This window comes from Eptatretus burgeri, chromosome 2 (genome assembly GCF_056783735.1).
Source record: "Eptatretus burgeri isolate ZD-2024b chromosome 2, Ebu_testis_v1, whole genome shotgun sequence".
NCBI lineage: Eukaryota > Metazoa > Chordata > Myxini > Myxiniformes > Myxinidae > Eptatretus > Eptatretus burgeri.
The window spans coordinates 119690109-119712388 of record NC_140962.1 but is presented as its reverse complement, the minus strand read 5'-3'; the positions used below and the strand labels follow the sequence as shown (position 1 = coordinate 119712388).

Sequence of the window (22280 nt, the reverse complement as noted above, 5' to 3'; positions counted from 1 at the left end):
CCCCATGTTCCCCTTCCCATCCCTCTCCCTTCCACAGATCTCCTAATGTCTCTGTTCCCCACTGTTTTGTCCTTCCCACTCCCTCCTCTCTTGTCTCGTGTCCCCCATGATGTGCGTTGTGTGCTAGCTCTCATACAAGCCTCGACAAGGTATACAAAAAAAAAAAAATTAAAATAAAGGGGGTGAATTTGGAGTGAAAAACAAATTCTACAAATTTCAGAAAATTAATTAAAAATACCAAACGAGAATATCTTGTTTGGATAAGTGACCAGTCTTTGCTATAAATACATGTAGCTCTTTCAAAGTTGCCATTGGACTCTTGGTGGCTTCAATCAGTCTCTTCCTTGCTTCGTCATCCAGTTTGGAGGGATGGCCGAATCTCGGCAGGGTCTTGGTGATACCATACGCCTTCCACTTCTCAATGATTTGTTAACTGTGCTCCAAGGGATATTCAAGGCCTTTGAAATATTTTATTCCAATCCCCTGATCCGTGCCTTTCCACAATTTTATCATGGAGGTCTTTTGAAAGCTCCTTGGTGCTCATGGTTGAGTCTTTGCTGTGAAATGCACTCCCCAGCAGAGGAAACCTCCAGGAACAGCTGATTTTACTCTGAAATGATCAGAATCATTGTCATTCAACACAGTTGGAGGCCAATTAACTTTGTGTGATTTTGAAGGTGATTGGTTACACGTGAGCTAATTTACAATTTCTATTATAAGGGGTGTGAACATTTATCCAACCTTGATAATTCTAGTTTTGTATTGTTAATTAATTTTGTGAACTTGAGTAATTTGTTTTTCACTTGGAAGTTGTGGGTTACGATGTGGAGAAAGTCTGATTTAATGCAGTTTAATTCCAGGCGACAAGGTAACAAAAGTTGAAAAATTTGAAAGGGAGTGAAGACTTTCTTTAGACACTGTATATGCTGTGTGTACGTATATATATATATATATATATATATACACATGTGTGTATGCGTGGATTGATTGCTATGCTGCGCACATATGTGCTACCGATTGTGGAGGATGCCTGGTGTTGGCTTAATGGTCAGGGTGGTGGGCTTGAGATCCTATGATCCTGAGTTCAAATCCCACTTGTCTGTTGAATTAATACCAGGTGGGGTTAACTCTGCCTGTCATCCTTCCGAGGTCGGCAAAATGAGTGCCAGCTTGCTGATATCCTGTGTCGGAGTGGCTACTCGTCTAGGATTGTACCCAATGGCCAAGGAGACTGCTTCGGCAGCACCGACACTGCACAGAGTATGGTCCCAATGGGTGGATGAATTGTGTCAGGGGTACCGTGATTGCTTGATTCATGGTATCCCCTGTGCGACAATTGGTGACGGATGGATGCACACAGGGAGGCAGGCATGCTCAGACCGAGCTCCTTTTTTATATACTCGTAGTTGATTTTGGTATCATTCTTCTGAATGGTCTATTGGTTCTCCTTATCAGTCTTTTTGCCTGTTTGTTGTTTCATATTCGATAGTCATGGTCTTTCCCCGAGTAGTATCAATCTCATCTCCTCTTTTTTTGGTGCCCAACTCTTCCTCCGGTATATGCTGTTCATCATCGTCCTCATCTTCCACCTCTTCTCTGTTCAGTTTCTCTCCCTCGTCTTCCTCCTCATTATCATTTTTCGTTCTTACTGTCATCCTTTCGATCTGTGTTTTTGTCATCTGGTTTGAATTGGTGGGTTGGACTTGTTCTTTCTCCAGGGGTAGGTCTGCATCATTCCTTTCTGTTATACTTGGTCTCTGCCTCTGGAGCTAAACCGTGAGCCAAGCTTTGGCTTTGTTACATAGCCTCTCCCCACCGGGCGTAGTGGCGTGCGCCTGTAATCCGGCTACTCGGAGACTTGGGTTGGAGGATCGCTTGAGGACGGGAGCTCTGCGTTGGGCCGCGCTATGAGAGGGTGCAGGGCAGCCCGGAATCATGGCAAAACCCAATCCTTATCCCTGTGTCGTAAGAGGCGACCCGGGTTGCATCAGGAAGGGCATCCGGTGTAAAACCTTTGCCAAATCACAATGCGGATCATAACGGATGATCCGCTGTGGCAACCCTTAACGGGAGCAGCCGAAAGAAGAACACACACACACACACAGCCTCTCCCCATGGCACTGCAGTCAAGTCCGTTTCATCCTCCTCTTCATCCCCCAGTCCCATTGTATTTATCTCTCTTGCCACTTGCTGTCTGGCCCTCGTTTTAATTTACATTCTCTCTTTCGTTTGATATTTGTGGATCGTCGACACCGCTCTTTCTAATTTGCACAGTGAGATCATCGCTTTTCTGCCGGTCAATTTTGTTGACTTTAGTTGGTCTAATATTCCTTTTCCCTTCTCTTTCATTCCCCAAGCTTCATGCAGGGAATGCATTTTGCAATAAAGGCTGATATATTGTTTTTTTGCCAAGCTCCAGCTTTCCTCATTTGAGTCTCTCATCTGGAGGTTTACCTTTGGTGGTTATGGGGCAGGTAGCACCTTTCACAGCTTCTCGCCATGGTGTAGATCTCTGCCTCACTATGAGATGATGTTTTGTCCCATTTGAGGAAGTGCAGTAAAAAAAAAAAAAAACATCAGTGCACATCCTGGCTACATGGTGTGACTGCACAGACGCAGAGCTTTCTTTGCCTGTCAGGGGGTCCACATCTCCCTGTATTCTAGATTTTTTTTCTTTCACTCTCAACACACTATTCATGTCTCCCAGACTCCCTGCCAACACCATCCCCTGCTGCCCCAGCAAGAATTTCTCCTTCCGTGAGTCAGCTGCCAGACTGCCCGACATCTCAACCAGGGGCAGAGCAGCCTCGTACCAGTCTGTGCTTACCCGTTCTTCCCTCTATGGCCCACAAAACCAGTGTCGTCTGCCATGAGCATCTCGGCACAAGAATTGTTCAGGTCCTCACGTTGTCCATTGGAGATGTGAGCAGCCATGCAGCTCAGCAAGCCATAGGCCTCAAAGCTGTGCACACCACAAGATGGCCCACCTCTCCATGGCTTATTGAGCCTTCTCTCTCCAGCCCCACCACTTCTCCTGCTCTCCATATCTCCTTCCTCGATGACCAGGGATCCAGGTACTCCATTGGAGGCACGATCAGTCATGGGATGCCGTTTTGATAAAGCGTCGGCCTTATATCTGCAAGTACCTTGCTGCAGCCCATGTCTCCATTCCTCACCGATCTTCTCCATTTATTCCTCTTCACTCGCATTGTTCCCAAAGCACTTCCTGCTCCATCGTCCATTAAGACCAAGGTACCGGGAACATCTCAGATTTTGTCATCAAAATTTCACCAAACCTCTATTATGAGAATATGGAGAATATTCATTAATTGTAAAAGTCCTTGCAGCTCCTCACCTTTCCCTTTGAATGTGCAATGTGCTTTGTCAATGCATCACTGGTAATTACTTCAACATCCGTATCCAAAAATATCGATGTGATGGAACATCTCCATCTCCATCTCCAAAGATACGGATTCTGTTCCATCGAACTCGGCAATCTCTCGATGCAGCAATTAGTTTGATTATCACATGGGAAGGAGCTGCCCATCCATTGCAAGCAAAGCCCAACCCAGAATATGGTGGAGAATGAATATGGTCCAATGATGTCCTTCATATCGATATCAGGAATGGTAAATTGGATGTCACAAGGACACGATGGTACACATTGTGTAATGCATCGTCTGGTCGGATGGCTGCACTGGCAGGGATAGAAGGCACTACCACGAGCAAGCTGAAGAATTCTCAGTCCGCAGCACCAACTCTTTCAATTTCATCTTCGTCATCAAGCAAGTCTTCCTGCTGTTGACAACATCATTTATCTCAGAGGATATAAATAATGTAGGAGTTTTCATATCTTTAACAAGAATAAGCTGTTGCACTATCTGGAGAAATCAGCTGCAGTTTCATCTTCCACTGATCATTATTATTACTCATAAATGAGGCGCCACCTCATTTATCTTTCGTCAAACCTTAAAGGAGAAAAGTTCATGTAATTTGCTGAACCTTTTGCCTCTGTCACAAATGAAGCAATGTTCTGTCTGATATGGTTTGCCTGCCTTTCTCATGAAATATCCAGAAGTAGACGGTTCAGTTTGGGTGCAAATGGGGGTATGACAGGTGGACTTCCAACCTTGCTTGGCCTTGTTAACAACTGTGATATTTTCAAGAGTGAAATGTGATCTCCTTTCATGGCTGTATCCATTTCCCTTGATGGACGGTTTCCTGGTAGCAGTCTCTGTACCAATGAAGCACATTTTGGTGTGAGTTCAAATGTACTTCTATTTTCAATATCATTCCTTCTCCTGACAAGTTCTCGATCTTTATTTTCTGCTCACCAAAATACGCACTCCAATCACCTCTCAAGTGACGCAAACTTTGGGTTTTCTTTGTTCATTCTCCATCTGTTTAACACACAAGTCATAGATTGTAGTCTGTTTGTTACATTTTGTCCCCCGCCCCTCCAACAAGGTCGGGTGGTGGGGGGGGACATTAAAATGGGCTCCGTCCAAATGATCATCCGTCCATGTACTTTTGTTTTCACGATATTTCAAAAAACGTTAAACCTTTTGCTTTCATATTGCTGATATCCATTCCTCATGACATTGTCTCAATCTGTTTAGATCATGGCTGCGATTGGTTGAATTACGTTTCCATGGCAACCATCTCAGTAACTAGGCTTGCATATGCGATATTTCAAAAACCATTCCAGATTTAGCTTTCATAGTTCATAGATCTGTTCCTCATACCACCCAAAAGAGGACAAAGAGTATTAACTCCTTGTTGGAAATATTTTCCTAAAGTGTGCAAGGGATGAAAAGATCACAATATGACCCCGTATTTCCATGTAAGTGCAATACCTTCATTTAAAAGTAAATGTATAAATATAATTTAAAAAAATTGGCATCAGAAATATTCTTTCTGAGCACATTATCTATCTTATATATGTATATATTACTAAAACTCTCATCATGTATGTATGTTCCCGAAATACAGCCAAAACGGTACATGATAGCACAAACATTTTAGGGCCCACTTACTCACCATTCTCCTGCGATGTGCAGTATCAAGTTTCGTTCAAATCAGGCAACGAAAAAAATTATTAAAAAAATCAATTCCCGATTCAGTCAAGTGCTCTTCGGGAGAATTTGATCAATGCAAACAACCTCAGTGGTATCGTTCGCTGGAGCTATCTTTTTTTTTTTTCTAGAAATGATTTTTTTCATCAACCGCTGTCACAACGGGAACCCAACGGGTTCACGGGTCGTCTAATAACAAATAACAATACGCAGGGGCAGGGTGCAAACCATTTATGTGCAGAAAAATGGTCGCACCAAATTTGCTCCCAATGTCATGACACCAATGCAGGAGTAAGAGGTGGTACACCAATCCAACTGGATTCTCAGTCGAAACGATACAGGTTGCTGGAGATGTAGGAATAAAATGGATGACTGAGTTATGTAAAAAGATCTGGGAGGAAGGAGTGGTTCCTAAAGATTGGGCAAATAGCACTACCGTGCCATTGTTCATGATGAAGGGAGACCCTTTATTTTGTTGATCTTACATAAGAGTTATATTATTTGAAAGGGCATTTAAAGTTTTTGAAAAGGCGCTTGAAAGAAGATGAAGGAAAGCAGTAAATATATAGACAACTGCCAGTTTGGTTTTATGCCAGGAATACGAAAAGGAAACTGTATCATGTTTATGTTGACTTAAAGAAAGCAACGATCGAGTACTAAAAGTCCTGATTTGTTCCTCTTTTTTTTGTCCCAACTGTGAAACTAACTTCCTCAGTCTATTCAACCTCATTCTTCCCCCAGGCTTCAAGCCCACTGTTCACCCAATCCACAACTATGATCTTTTCTATCCTTGTTAACGCTACCAAAGCCCACCTCTTTCTAGGTTTCTAGTTTTTACTTCCACTTCTATGATTGAAAGTTTGCAGCTGTATCTATCTTGTTCATCCCCCCCGTCGCTTGCTCTCATTCTTCCCCATTGACATGTCCCTTATGTCTCCAAGTCTTCTATTTTGTCCCTCAACCCTGCTATTGGTGTGCCCTCCTCCTCCCTCTCCCCCCATTCTTTATACTGTTATTTTTGGTCTAATATGTCCTGATCTGTTCTGTGTTCGAGCTCCTCCACGAGCCATGACTATGGATACAAAAAAACGACTCCATTTAGCTATGAACAGGGCCTATGGGGACTGTGAGTAACTCTGATTTCCAGGGATCCACAGAGGAAGTCCAGTCTGCAGATGGCTTTGAAGGCCAGCTTCACAATGTGGTCCAGGGGAGGTCATTGTGGATGGTGGGGCGAAGAAATTCAAAAGGCTGAACCTCTTCTCATGGATGACCAAGGAAATAGAGAGGTGGGTTTGTTTGACCATCTTGTGCAAAGCTCGAGTAAGACCTTACCACTGCTCATGCTTACCAGAAATATTTTCCTTTGCAAGTCGTTCAACATACATGAAACAAAGTAAGCTCACTGCACTTCATGTGTTTGTGAAATCAGGCATCTGGCAAATATGACATCAACATGCGCTTTCAAATAAGGTGTACAAGGCACTATAACATGTTGATTGCTTGTCTTTCATGTTTCAGGTGTCATTTTGGTGAAATATCGAGGTTTTTCAATGGAAGTATGGATTTCCAGCTGATGAGGTGATGACAAAGGTAAAGAATGCTTGCCTCCACTTTAAATGCTGAGAAATTCACTAAGTTGCACATTTACTGTTTAACAGTGCCTTTTTTTTGTTTTCAAATAAGGATGTTGAGTGGAATATTAGAAGACAATCAGAGATAGTAAATCCCAGGTTTTTAAATTTTGAGCTTACGTGCAGTGGTGCTTCAATTGAACTCAAAACTTGCGCTATGTCATAAACTTTGCAAAGCATCTTAATTGCATACTGTAGTATTTCTGATAGTTCTTTTTGATATGGGTATGCGCGTGTGTCCAGGCGATCATCAATCATGGGACATTTTTCCCCGAGAAATCCCAAATCACATGTCGACTGTAAAATCTTATCCACATCCAATGCGCACTTGACTATCCGTATCTCTGGACTGTCCCTTATTTTACCCTTTTCCCCACCGTTTAAGCTGTCACCTTTGCTTTTTGACACCTGCATTGTAAAACTCACCAACGTGAGCATTGTGGAAACTTTCCGATCCTGTCATCAAATCATTCATTGGTATATTCCTGCCCACTTCCTGGCAGGCCATAAGGAGGCTGTTTTCTTTCCTAAAATGGAGCACCAAAGTGTCGGGTCAAACGAACCACCGACGCCTTTAAATTGTCAAACAATTTCCGCGTATTTTACACCCTCTTTCCACAGGAACCTCGTGTTCTCCTCTGGCAGGTTTTGTCTTTCTGCAATTGTCAGGGACATCTGATTATAGCTAGAAATTCAGACAGTGTGCGTAGGAAAAACAACCAGATTTTGGGATTTTTGGAGCCGACTTCACGTGCAACTTTAAGGCTGTATTTTTGTCCCACAAAAACATCAGTTGCATTGTTCATCAATATTTGATGGGTTTATTAGTGTGGGTTGTGGTGACTGCTCTTCCAACGTACAAAGTCATATCACATCCTCTGGCATTCGACGAGTTCATCATCAAACAGGAACTTACACAATCTTATAACTTTTACAGAAAGCAAGAAACAATAAGTTATTTTCCAAAACAACAGGTGGTCCTTCCCAAACTCCTGGTTTATCAAACAACGACCCTTTGTGTGATGAACTTGATGGAAAAACAAGTTAAATTATGCTACAAAATGCAGCTTTTAATCAGGATAATCTTTCAATATGACTTGGATTTCAGAAAGAACCAGAACAGCACAAGGTGGAGCACATATCTCAGCCAGGCTGAACAGTTTTTTCTTTTGTATACCTTGTCGAGGCTCGTGTGAGAGCTAACGCACAACGCACAGCAAGGGGGCATGAGACAAGAGGGGAGGGAGTGGGAAGGACAAAACAGTGGGGAATAGAGACATTAGGAGATCTGTGAAAGGGAGAGGGATGGGACGGGGAACATGGGGAATACAAGATGGACATTACAGGGACTTTCAGGAAGGAAAGCAGGGAATTTGAAGGAGGTGGGCTTGGGTGGATTATCGGGGGTAGAAAAGATCGAGGATTTGGATGGGGGAAGATAAGAGGTGGTGGTGAACAGCTGTTTTGAAAGCCTGGAGGGAAGAATGGGAAAGAATAGAGTGAGGAAGTTTATTCCAAAGGCGGGAAAAAAGAGGAATGAAAGAGTGAAGGTGAGCAGTGATTCATGATTTTGATAGTTTTACCAGAAGGGGATTGTTGGCGGACCTTGAGCACCCTGTGGAAATGTGGTGGGGACAAATCGCAGAGAGAGCAAGGGGGCGAGGCTGGAGAGGAGAGGGTAGAAGACAGAAAGACCACCGACCGACCTGCGATGATTGAGTGAGAGGCCCAAAGACTCAGCCTCATTGCGGGAGATGCCAATGATCCGAAATGCCTTGGTTTCTACAGCGTGACGCCGAGAAAGGTGGGAGGCAGGAGCACCAGCCCAGAGGGGAGAGCAGTACTCCATCAGGCTGTGGACAAAAGCTTTGTAAGTGGTCAGGAGCTCAGGTGGGCCGAGGAAGGACTTTGCACCACGGAGGATTCCCAGTCGGCGACTCGCTTTTGAGGCGAGGTTGGAAATGTGACTTTCCCAGGAAAGGTCATGGCAGATAGTGAGACCCAGAGGCTTGAAATAAAGGACTTCTTCCAGAGGATTGTTGAGAAAGTGTATGGGGGGGTTTTCTAAACGGTCCTTTCGAAGAGACATAGTGAGAGTGTGAGATTTGTCTGGATTGAAAGACATGTTCCACGTGTTGGACCAGTTTGTGATTTTATCCAGATCTGCAGTGAGCGAAGAAGCTGCTGATTGCCGGTCTGAGGGATGACAGATGATACAGCAGAGGGTGGAGTCATCGGCAAAGAGAAATAGAGGATTTTCCAGAGAGTCGGAGAGATCATTGATGAAAACCAGAAAAATAACAGGGCCCAGAACGCTACCTTGAGGAACTCCAGCCTGCACAGGAAGGGGGATGAAAGAACTCCATTTAGGGCCACACGGTGACTGCGACAGGAGAGGAAGTCTGTGAGCCATGAGTAGAGGATGGCCTTGGATACCATGGGAAGAGAGTTTGGTGAGCAGGGTCGGGTGCCAGACTGTGTCAAAAGCACGTGATATATCCAGGGATACGGCTTGGATTTCCTGTCTGGCATTGAGGACCTCCATCCATTGATGGGAGAGTAGAAGCAGCATATCCAGGGTAGAGTGACCTGGTCTGAAACCAAATTGATGATCGGAAATCAAGCCATTGGAGAAGAGGAAGGATTTGATGTCTGAAGCGATGATGGATTCCATCACCTTGCTGATGATTGGTGGAAGGCTGATTGGTCTGTAGTTGCAGGGATCTGTTTTTGCACCTTTTTTGTGCAGAGCAGTGATGTTTGCTGATTTCCAAGCAGATGGCAGATGACCTTGAGCAATGAGAGGGTGAATAGAACAGAGAGAGGGTGAGCAAGAGCAGAAGAGCAGGCTTTGAGGACACGTGGGCTGATGCCGTCTGGACCGGTTGCAGAATCTGAGTCGAGGTTTGACAGCAAGCTCTCCACCTTGTCAGGAGAAAAGGACACAGAGTCCAGGGACAGTTGGGTGCGACTGGGTATTGTGGGTAGAGAAAGTGATGGGTTTTGGCCACAAGATTTAGCTGCAAACACCGAGTTTAGGCATTCTGCCTTTTCATGTGCGGTATCAGCTGTGCGGCCATCTGAGGTCAGGGAGCGGATGGAGGGGAACTTACACCAGAAATATTTTTCATTAGATGCCACCAGGATTTTGAGGAGGGAGAGAGGTTTGAGAGTTCAGGCTTGAGATGAGAAAGATGTTGTTTTCTGGCTCTCCTGAGGGTAGATACACACTTGTTCTTAGCTTTATGGAAGGAACTGAGAGTGCCTTAGTAGGGTTTGCTTTCCATGAGGCAAAGGCAAGTTGTTTCAGGACAACTGCCTCGCCACAAGGTTCAGTGATCCAAGGGCGGGAGGAAGGGTCGGACAACTGAAGGCGAGAGGGGATAAATCTGTGCATGAGGGAGAGCAAGTTTCTTTGAAAGAATTCCCAGGATGAGTTGATGTTTGAGAAAGTAGCGATAGGAGATCTTAATTTTTTGTATCCCACTGACAGGCCGGATCTAGTTCCGTATCTTAACCAAAATGTATTTAACTTGTTCTTGTCACCTACCCAACTCATCCACCAAGCTGTCATAATCATTCCACAACTTTTTAAATGCAGTATCATGATACATATCGTTTTTGGCCCCATCTCTCAATGGTGAAGAATCATTCAAAATTTTGTGAACTGATTTTGACTTCTAAAAAAAAAAATTCTCTTATGTACATTCAGATCTTCACCGAAATCGAATCAACTCATCCTCTTCACACAACTAATCTGTTCACCAAGGTTCGTCAGAATCCGTCCCTATCTTTCTGAGATATCGTGCAACATCTCGTTTTTAGGCATCTCACTCATTGGTGAAGAATCACTTTAAAAATCTCGTATCCGGATCCAAATCCAGATCTTCACCAAAATCGAATCAATTGGTCCTTGTCACACACCCAACCTGTCCACTGAGTTTCCTCGAAATCAACCCGTAACTTTTAGAGATATTCTGTTCACAGACAGACGGATAAACAAGCAAGTACAGATACATTCAAAGTACACCGCCCACATGCAAAAATAAATAAATGAATAACAAATCCTCCAGCGCGCGACGTTGCCGGGGCACCTTCGGCAACTGGCAATGCTGCTGTGCAACACATGGAGCCAGATTTGGGAGGGAGCGGTGTGCAATTACTGATTGATTCATTGATTAATTGCATAATTAATGTAAATAAATAATAATCGTAAAATAATTAATTTCTTAATCAAATGGCTCATAGCATACCAAAACCACCACTGTTTCATCCGAATATGTAAGTTTTTGAAAATTAAGTAATTTTTCGAAAAATGAATAATTAATCGATTAATCGATTAACCAATAAATCAAAAATACTGTTAATAGCCAAATCACTTGTTCACTGCCGTGTACAAATATCAGCTTCCTCGCTCAAAAGGTGCCTGAGATATTACCCAAATGAGAAAGAAAATAAATAAGGAATTAATAAATCGATAATAATTAAGTAATCAATCAATTAATTAATCAAAAAATAAAAACACAGTTTTTGCCAAAGCACATCTTCACTTTTGTCCCCAAATTTCAGCTTCCTTGCTCAAAGGATGGCTGAGATATCGCCAGACAAATAAACAAACAAGAAACTGGAGTGAAAATTGAGATCTTCGGTACCAGGCGATGACGTCATGCATCGCCTGGATATGGGGGAAATTTTTTTATATAAAATCTCGAGACTCGTAGAAGAGATAATACACAGAATATACAACAATGGGAACAGGAGACAAGAGGGGCAGGAGAGGAAGCACAAAACTGTAACGGATACATGAGATCTGTGGAAGGGAGAGGGATAGGGCGGAGTATGCAGGGTTAACAAGATGGACACCAGATGTACTTTCAGGTTCTTACACGACAGGGACTTTCAGGTCCTTACACTACAGGGACTTTCAGGTCCTTACACTACAGGGACTTTCAGGTCTTTACACTACAGGGACTTTCAGGTTCTTACACTACAGGGACTTTCAGGTCTTTACACTACAGGGACTTTCAGGTCTTTACACTACAGGGACTTTCAGGTCCTTACACTACAGGGACTTTCAGGTCCTTACACTACAGGGACTTTCAGGTCTTTACACTACAGGGACTTTCAGGTCTTTACACTACAGGGACTTTCAGGTCCTTACACTACAGGGACTTTCAGGTCCTTACACTACAGGGACTTTCAGGTCTTTACACTACAGGGACTTTCAGGTCTTTACACTACAGGGACTTTCAGGTCTTTACACTACAGGGACTTTCAGGTCCTTACACTACAGGGACTTTCAGGTCCTTACATTACAGGGACTTTCAGGTCCTTACACTACAGGGACTTTCAGGTCCTTACACTACAGGGACTTTCAGGTCCTTACACTACAGGCACTTTCAGGAAGGAAAGCAGGGAATTTGAAGGAGGTGGGTTTGGGGTGGATTAATGGGGGTAGAAAAGATCATGGATTTGGATGGGTGAAGATGAAAGATGGTGGTGAACAGCTGTTTTGAAGATCTGGAGGAAAGAGAGGGATTGAAGAGAGTGTGGGAGTTTGTTCTAAAGGTGGGGAAAAAAGGGGAATGAAAGAGTGAAGGTGAGCAGTGTTTCTTGATTTTGGCATTTTCAGCAGAAGGGGGTTGCTGGTGGACCTTGAGCACCCTGTGGAAAAATGGGGGAGGGGGACACAGAGAGGGCAGGATGGGGTGGGGGGGGCAAGACTGGAGAGGAGACGGTAGAAGACAGAAAGACCACCGACCTGCCTGCGGTGAGAGATTGAGAGACCCAAAGACTCAGCCTCGTCGTGGGAGATGCAATGATCCTAAATGCCTTGATTTACACAGCGTGAAGTCGAGAAAGGTAAGAGGCAGGAGTACCAACCCAGAGGGGAGAGCAGTACTCCATCAGACTGTGGATGAAAGCTTTGCACATGGTCAAGAGCTCAGGTGTGCCGAGAAATTCGCTTTAATCTGGTACAGTACTCATTTTGCTGACCTCTGAAGGATGGCAGGCTAAGTCAACCCACTTTGGTGTTGTTTCATCGGCACACCAGGGGCTTGAACTCAAGACCCTAAGATCTGAAGCCAGCCAGCCACGTTAACTGTGAAGCCAACACCAGGCTTTGTAGTTTATAGCACTAATTAATGAGAGCAAAGGAAGCAGACAATAAAATATAAAAAAATATCAAGTAGTGAACTTACTCTCTGTTTAAAGCACACTATTTTGGGGAATTTTAATAAACATTATCAAGCTGAAAATAGAGAAGGAACGGAGAGCATGACATGCTAGTTTTAAAACATCGGGGCAATACTCCTGGGGGCTCACCTGGGAGCAGCTGGATAAGATAACCAGGGAACCACTGGTAGGCATGGGTGACCCACAAAATATGTAACAAAGAAGTAAATACCTATGGATTTTTATTTTAATGTCATGAACGAACTTTGGTACATCGTGGGTTACAAAGGTTGTGGTCAAGTTTCATCAAAATTGTGTCCGGTTTCATAGCAGAAAGTAAATACATATTTCGAGGGGCAATCCACACATATAATCCCTTAAACCCTAATATTATTAACGCCATGAACAAACTTTAGTACATCACTGGTGATGAAGGTGCTGGTCAAGTTTCATCAAAATTGTGTGTGTAGTTTCGAAGTAAAAAAAGCAAATACGTATTTTGGGGGGCAACCCCTCCTTACATCCCCTTAGACCCCGATTTTCTACTGTCATGAACAAACTTTGGTATACCACAGGTGATGAAGGTTGTGGTGAAGTTTCATCGGAATTTTGTGTGTAGTTTCTGAGAAGAAAGCAAATTCCTCTTTTGGGGGGCAACCCCCCTGTAGAACCCCTTTGTCCCTGATTTTTTTAAATGCCATGAACAATCGTTGGTACATCACAGGTAATGAAGGTTGTGGTGAAGTTTCATTTGAATTGTCTGTGTAGTTTCTGAGAAGAAAGCAAATACCTATTTTGGGGGGCAACCCCCATAACCCCCATGGGGCCCGTTATTTTTCATACCATGAACAAACTTTGGTACATGTACAGTGATGAACGTTGTGGTAAAGCTCCATAGAAATCGTATGTGTAGTTTCAGAGAAGAAGTTGAAAATATTTGAGGACAGACTGACGGACGGACGACGCGTCATCCCTTAAGCTACCCGGAACTACGTTCCAGTTGAGCTACAAATGAAGATGGAATCATGCTGACCAGTGCATTTAGCTCGATGTCCAAATCAAGATGCAAAATGTTCTTCAATGGTCATCATTAGTCCCTATTGGACGTAATCTGAAACGGGGGACTGATGGATTGTGTCTCCTCCGTCCGTCTGTCCGTCCTCAGCCATATCTCGGACATGTATGAACCAATTTTATTCAAACTTGGCACAAAGACAATGCATGATGATGTACATATACACATCAATTTGTTCCGTGATTCGATCAAATATGACTGACAGACGGCCATTTTAGTTGTAAAAACCCAAAGTTGAACACGTCCTCAACCATTTCTCGGACATGCATTCACCGATCCTGTTTAAATTTGGCACTCGGATAACAATGGATGACTTACATAGGCACGCCGTTTTGTTGTGAGATGAAATCCAATATGGCAGACTGTCGGCCATTTCGTCACTTCAACGTGTCCCCAACCATTTCTCGGACATGCATTCACCGATCCTGTTTAAATTTGGCACTCGGATAACAATGGATGACTTACATAGGCACGCCGTTTTGTTGTGAGATGAAATCCAATATGGCAGACTGTCGGCCATTTCGTCACTTCAACGTGTCCCCAACCATTTCTCGGACATGTATGAACCAATTTTGTTCAAACTTGGCACAAGCACAGTACATGATGGTATACATGTGCACCTCACTTCATTTTGCGATCTGATCAAAGATGACCGACAAGTAGACTGGCGGCAATTTTAATTGTAAAAAAAAACAAAAAAACCCCGGTATTGACCACGACCTCAACCATAGGTCGGACATGCATTTACCGACGTTGCTCAAACTTGGCACACTCATAAAGAATGACTGCTTACATGTGCACGTGATTTTGGGGTTTTTTTTGAGATCAGATCCAAGATGGTCGACTGGTGGGCATTTTGTTACTTAAATGTGTCCCCAACCATTTATTGGCCATACATGGTCCGATTTTGTTCAAAACTTTCACGAGCATTCTCATTCGAAAACATCATCCATGTCACGTTACAAACTATCAAACAATGTCACGACGTAAGCCACATAATTGTTATTCATGATCGAAGAACCCAATCGTACACAATCTGCCATGTCACGTGACCACTCAAGCCAGTTGTGCGAACACACTAATCTTGTAAATATGGGCTCGCCCTTTAACTCTGGACAGCAAAATTAATAAAACCATGCGGCTGTTACATAACGTGTCTTTTCCTCGTTACTCTCACTAGAGGAGAGGTTATTTGCATTTATTTCGACCAGTTAGTTTGTTACTTGGCAAAAAACAATAAGTGTTTGTGTGTGCTTTGGTGTGTTTGTGTGTCTGCTCGCCTCCAGCCCAGCCTGCTCAAACGATCGTTCTGAAATTTTCAAATTAATGTCACCGGTCCTGCGACGGTCCCGCATTGAAGTTTCGTAAAATTTGGTCGACCAAAAAGGTCCACATCGGCCAATAGGCCAATTTTGACAAATTTTCTAAATCTTCAATTTCCATCCAAATGAGTTGAAATTTGAAAATGATTTACAGATGATGCCACTGAATTCAACCATCTATTATTTTTGTGGTTACCATAGGCGAAAAGGTCAACATAGACCAAAAGGTCAGCATCGGCCAAATTTCTAAAATCCTCAATTTTAATCCAATTAACTCGTAATTTGAAGACTATTTGCAAATCAGGCCACTCAATTCAACCACCTAATAATTTTGAGGAAAAGATAGGCCAAAAGGTCAAAATATGCCAATTGGCCAATTTGGGCCAAATTTTCGAAAATCCTCAATTTTCATCCGATTGACTTGACATTTGAAGAGGATTTATATTTCAGGTCATTGAATTCAACGAGCCAATTATTTTTGAGGTCAACATGGACCAAAATGTCACCATTGGCCCAAGGTCGAAAATTAAGGTGGGATTTCTAAAATCCTCCATTTTCATCCGATTGACTTGAAATTTGAAGACCATTTAAATATCAGGTCGCTGAATTCAACCACCTGTTAATTTTGAGATCAACATGGGCCAAAAGGCCAATTTGGACCAAATTTTCTAAAATCCTCAATTTTCATCCGATTGACTTGAAATTTGAAGAGCATTTGCACATCAGGTCGCTGAATTCAACCACCTGTTAATTTTGAGGTAAACATAGGCCAAAAGGTCAACATAGACCATAAGGACAACAAAGGCCAGATTTCTAAAATCCTCAATTTTAATCCAATTAACTTGAAATTTGAAGAACATTTCCAAGTCAGCTCACTGAATTCAAACACCTATTAATTTTGAGGTTACCATCGGCCAAAAGGTCGCCATCGGCCAATCTGAGCCAAATTTTCTAAATCCTCAATTTTCATACAATTGAGTTGAGATTTGAAAATAAATTACAGATCATGTCACTGAATTCAACCATCAATTATTTTTGTGGTTACCATAGGCAAAAAGGTCGACATAGACCAAAAGGTCAACAAAGGCCAAGTTTCTAAAATCCTCAATATAAATCCAATTAGCTTGAAATTTGAAGAGTATTTTCATGTCAAGTCACTGAATTCAAACACCTATTAATTTTGAGGTAAACATAGGCCAAAAGACCAATTTGAGCCAAATTTTCTAAATCCTCAATTTTCATCCAAATGAGTTGAAATTTGAAAATGATTTACAGATCATTTCACTGAATTCAACCATCTATTATTTTTGTGGTTACCATAGGCGAAAAGGTCAACATAGACCAAAAGGTCAGCATCGGCCAAATTTCTAAAATCCGCAATTTTAATCCAATTAACTTGAAATTTGAAAAGTATTTGCAAATCAGGTCACTCAATTCAACCATCTAATAATTTTGAGATAAATATACGTCAAAAGGTCAAAATATGCCAATAGACCAATTTGGGCCAAATTTTCTAAAATCCTCAATTTTCATCCGATTGACTTGACATTTGAAGAGGATTTATATTTCAGGTCACTGAATTCAATGAGCCAATTATTTTTGAGGTCAACATGGACCAAAATGTCACCATTGCCCCAAGGTCAATAATTAAGGTGGTATTTCTAAAATCCTCCATTTTCATCCGATTGACTTGAAATTTGAAGAGCATTTTCATATGAAGTCACTGAATTCAAACACCTATTAATTTTGAGGTAGACATAGGCCAAAATGTCAAAATAGGTCAAAAGGCCAGTTGGGCCAGATTTTCTAAATCCTCAATTTTAATTCGATTGGATTGAAATTTGAAAAGGATTTACATATCAGGTCACTGAATTCAACCACCTATTATTTTTTGTGGTTATCATCGGCAAAATAGTCCAAAAGGTCAACATAGGCCAAATTTCGAAAATCCTCAGTTTTAATCCAATTAACTTGAAATTTGAAGAGCATTTTCATGTCAGGTTGCTGAATTCAACTACTAATTAATTTTAAGGTCAAAAAGTCAACACAGGCCTGATTTCTAAAATTGATAGATAGGGCCAAAAACTAAATATACCACTGGATCTCAAAAAAGTTGTGGACGAGTTATGACAAAACAAGGTCGGATGAGTTGAATAGGTGACAATAACAAGCGGATTTGATTTTGGTTCGGATCCATCCCATCAGTGGGATACAAAACGTAAACTGTTCCACCTGGCAGAGGCTTGTGCTTTACTGAGTGCCTTTCTACTTTGTGCTGTTTTGCCAAGTTGTCACTATGCATGATTTTTCATTTGTTTGAATTTTTGACAAGGATGTTGATTGCCTCCATTTGTTTATTTGTTTGTGTGTTCGCTCGCCTCCAGCCCAAACTGCTCAACCGATCATTCTGAAATTTTCAGAGATTAATGTCACTGAACCTGTGACGGTGCCGCATTGAAGTTTCGTGAAATTTGGTGGACCGAAAAGGTCAACATAGACCAAAAGGACAACAAAGGCCAGATTTCTAAAATCCTCATTTTATCCGATTGGCTTGACATTTGAACAAGATTTGCAGATTAGGTCACTGAATTCATCCACCTATTATTTTTGTGGTTCACCATCAGCCAAAAGGTCAACATAGGCCAATTTTCTAAAATCATCAATTTTAGTCCAATTAATTTGAAAGTTGAAGAGCATTTGCATATCAGATCAATAAATTCAACCACATTATTTTTGAGGTCAATATTGGCCAATATATCAACCAACATTGGCTAAAATTTAAACATGAGCCACATGAAAAATATTGTTTCTAAAATTGTCAATTTTCATCCGATTGACTTGAAATTTGAAGGCCATTTGCATATCAGCTTACTGAATTCAAGGACCAATTATTTTGAGGTAGACATTTTTCAAGATGTCAACATAGGCCAAATTTCTAAAATTGTCAATTTTCATCAGATTCACTTGAAATTTGAACAGGATATTCATATCAACTCACTGAATGCAACCACCAATTATTTTTGAGGTCAGCCCATGCAAAAAGGTCAACATAGGCCAAATGGTCAGCAACTTAGGATCACTTTCGACAAATAATCCTCAATTTTTATATGATTGACTTGAAATTTGAACAGGATTTGCACATCAGGTTAATGAATTCAACCACAAATATATTTTAAGGTCAAAAGGTTAACACAGGCCAAATTTGTAAAATTGATTGATCGGGCCAAAACAAATGTATGTATGTGTATATACATATATATATATATATATATATATATATATATATATATATATATATATAATATATATATATACATGTCCATATGTCCACATATACTGTACACACACACACACACACACACACATACACACACACACACACACACACACACACGTGTATATATATATGTATATATATATGTATATATATATATACATATATATATATATATATATATATATATATATATACATATATATATATATATATATATATATATATATATATATATATATATCTTCTTTCGGCTGCTCCCGTTAGGGGTCGCCACAGCGGATCATCCGTATGATCCGCAGAGTGATTTGGCACATGTTTTACGCCGGATGCCCTTCCTGATGCAACCCTGGTCGCCTCTTACGACACAGGGATATAGTACACCGATTTTAACTGGGGTATACACCGGCCCAGTACACTGGTACTCATTTCGCCGACCTCGGAAGGATGATAGGCTGAGTCAACCCCCTGGTGTATTAATTCAGTGGCCCAACAGGGCTTGAACTCAGGACCTTTTGGATCCCAAGCCGCTGCCCTAACCACTGCGCCAACACCAGGCTCATATATATGTAATATGTAAAGATCCACCCACATCTCTCACCTGTGAATGGAGGAAATAGCCAATCAGCTCTCAACTAATTGACTACACCCAGGTGGCTAGGATTATATAAATGATTGACCCTGCCCACACTCTTCTTGCGGAATAAGCTGTGTAAAGCAACCCAAGAAGACTTACTTAAGGTAAGTGCTACGTACTATGTGCAAACGTCTTTGCAGTTGTTGAGGAACTCTGGGACGGGTGCGAAACAGTGTCGCATTTTCCTTGAGTCAGTCTCCTCGGGTTGCTTTGCGCAGCTTATTTTTAGATCCTCGTGGAGGACCTCTAAGTCTTACTCACGTTGTTGTTCTTCATCTTCTTCTTGTGGACTTTTTTGTTTCACAGCCTACAGTTTTCATTCAAACTCCCTGAAACTTGGTATATATATATATTTATATATATATATATATGTATATTTATATATATATATATATATATATATATATATGTATATATATATATATATATATATATATATATATATATATCTGTAAAAATACTCTGTGCAGACAGTAACCATCTCCGATTTTGAAAATTCCTCCTCGAAATAAAGTTATGACGTCAAAATATCTCCGCTAATGGAAAACGCCTAAAAAATTATCTCCGAAACTAGGCAAGATTTTTGAATTCTGTTTGCGGGAATCAAACAGGGCATTAGCAGAGATGAATTAACGCACATATGATACATCACTATGACGTCATATCAATTTTTATGACGTCATTCCTATTTTTTGACATTTTTTGTTTCACAACCCAGAGTTTTCATCGGATCTTCGTGAAACTTGCCGTGTATATGCAGAAATCCCACGCGCAGGTAGTAACCATCTCCGATTTTGAAAATTCTTCCTAGAAAAAAAGTTGACGTCATTATATCGCCGCCAATGGAAATCGCCTGTACCATTAAACTAGGCAAGCTGTTTGAATTTTGTTTGCGGGAATCAAGCCGAGCATTAGCACAGATAATTTATCGCAAACCTGATACATCACAATGACGTCATATTCGTTTTTATGACGTCATCATTAAGAGGACGAGGATCTTAGCTCATTTGAGCTTGTTTTACCATCAAACAACTAATACTGATGGTATGATGGGACACCCAGCTTATGTCCATCCAAGGAACGTTAGTTTGCATTTATCATTGGTAAAGAATGCTCAACCCTGCAGGGACACCAGGAAATGAAGAAGAATATTGTATCTAAACAACAAACTCAGATACCGGAATCGTGTAACTCATGAATCCAAGGGAGTGGAAGTAAAATTGTTCAATACGTGAAACGGTGCAAAAGTGACACTTAATAAATTCGAACAGTGCAGTAGGTGTGATTTAGTTGGATTGTGAAAAGGAGGTATAATTTGGTGAAAAAAAATGTACATCAGAATAATAATAATAATAATAATGATTATAAGAACAGTTAACTGTGGCTTTTCGATTTTCTCACGAGGTGAGCAGGTAATGCCCCGGACAGAATGCTTTCACTTTCCTTCGTTCCCCCAGCTCTTGTCAGCGTTTACTCACTGCCAGCTGGCACACCTTAGTCTCCAGACCGCACTGTTGATTCACAAACCGCCAGCACTGAATGAACGGTGCCCTTTGAGCCTCCCCAAGAATGGCATTCCAGCGCCTGAGGCCTGATAGGGCACTGGCAAGAGGTGGAGAAGTTGAGAGGACAATGTGGTGGATTTGTGGGATTTTAGCCATCACGTTATTTTTGTCGTTATAACTATTTAATAAAATAGATTGATACAACTATGATCCAAACAAAACTGTAACCTTCACATAAATGACCATTTTAATGCTCTCCCTCACACTTTAAAAAATAATTATGCCATGTATTTTGAGAAATGCTTGTTGCCACCTATAACTCGGCAATACTGTTCAAAGAGTGTTCAAAAATGGCATCCAAACCGCGCACAACAAGAAAGAGCAATCAAGGATTGCAGACCGGCACCAGGACTTGTTTTGTGTGGTGTATTTTGTGTGGCAAATAAATGGCTGGTTGTACTAATTGAAAGGTCGTTGATTGCAAATGAAATGCCTAATTGGTCGAGTTGTAAATGTGTAAAGGTCAAAGGTCTGAAAAGTTGTGAAGGTCAAATAGTCAAAAAGTCGAATGGTCTGAAAAGGTTTACAGGGTCGAAGTGGTCTGAAGTGTCAGAGAGGTTTTAGGGGTCTATAGGATCTAAAATGCCATGGTGATCTATAGGATCTTCAGGATCTAAAAGGTCTTTGTGGTCTTAAGGGTCGAAAAAGTCTTTGGGGTCAAAAGGGCTTTAAGTGTCTTATGGGTCTCAGGGTCTTCAGCGTATTAAAGGGTGATAGGGGTTGAAAGGGTCTTAGGAATCTTAAAGGGTTTGGAAGGTCTTGGGGGTCCTAAAGGGTTATATGGTCCTAAAGGAGCTTTGGGGTCTGAAGGTTATTAAGGGTCTGAAGGGTCTTAGAGGTTTCAAAGGATCTCAAAGGTCTCAAAGTGTCTTTCGGTTCTAAAGGCTCTTGTGGGTCTTAATAATTTTAGGAATTTTAAGGTCTTTGTCGGTTTTTATGGTCCTTAAAGTCTTAATGGGTCTCAGGTTTGTCAAGATTTTGAGGGGTCTTAGAGTTGTAAAGGGTCGAATGTAATTAATACATATACTCACGTTATGTAAGGTGAAACAAATGGACCCAGTTGCAATACCTACTCCTCTGGTGATGGTAATAAAGGAAAACTTCACAATGGCGTACCCACAGGGCTGTTTTGTGTTCCCATATGAGATGCCTGATGCTATGACCTCAGGTTCAAATGTCATGTACTGTGTTGATTGGTCCATTGTCTGCTCCTGTGACGTTTCTGTAACTCATACAAAGTACACTTATGTGAACGTATTTGTTTTCTTGCCTTGCAGAGGTTCCTTTGCAAGACGAACATTCGATGAAAATAAAAATTCTCATTTGAGTGTTTAAAATGTATTGAATGTTGCTTTTTTAATTCACCCAGACCCAGCTTATTGAAGAGATGAGGCTTTTAATAAAATCAGATTAAATCAAATTAAATTTAAAAAATATCAGAGCAACAGATAATGGCTTGACCAAAATGTCAAATGCCACATGAGGGAACATAAAGGTATGAAATAAACTCCACAAGAGAAA

The 22280-nt window shown here is 41.4% G+C and overlaps 1 long non-coding RNA gene across 1 annotated transcript; it reads left to right on the top strand.

Moving 5' to 3' along the window:
• The first annotated feature begins 1068 nt into the window (after positions 1-1068).
• On the top strand, positions 1069-22057 carry LOC147032943 (uncharacterized). The gene is made up of 3 exons (XR_015055410.1): positions 1069-6364; positions 6597-6668; positions 20652-22057. It is a non-coding gene; the product is annotated as an uncharacterized LOC147032943 (long non-coding RNA).
• The last annotated feature ends 223 nt before the right edge of the window (positions 22058-22280 follow it).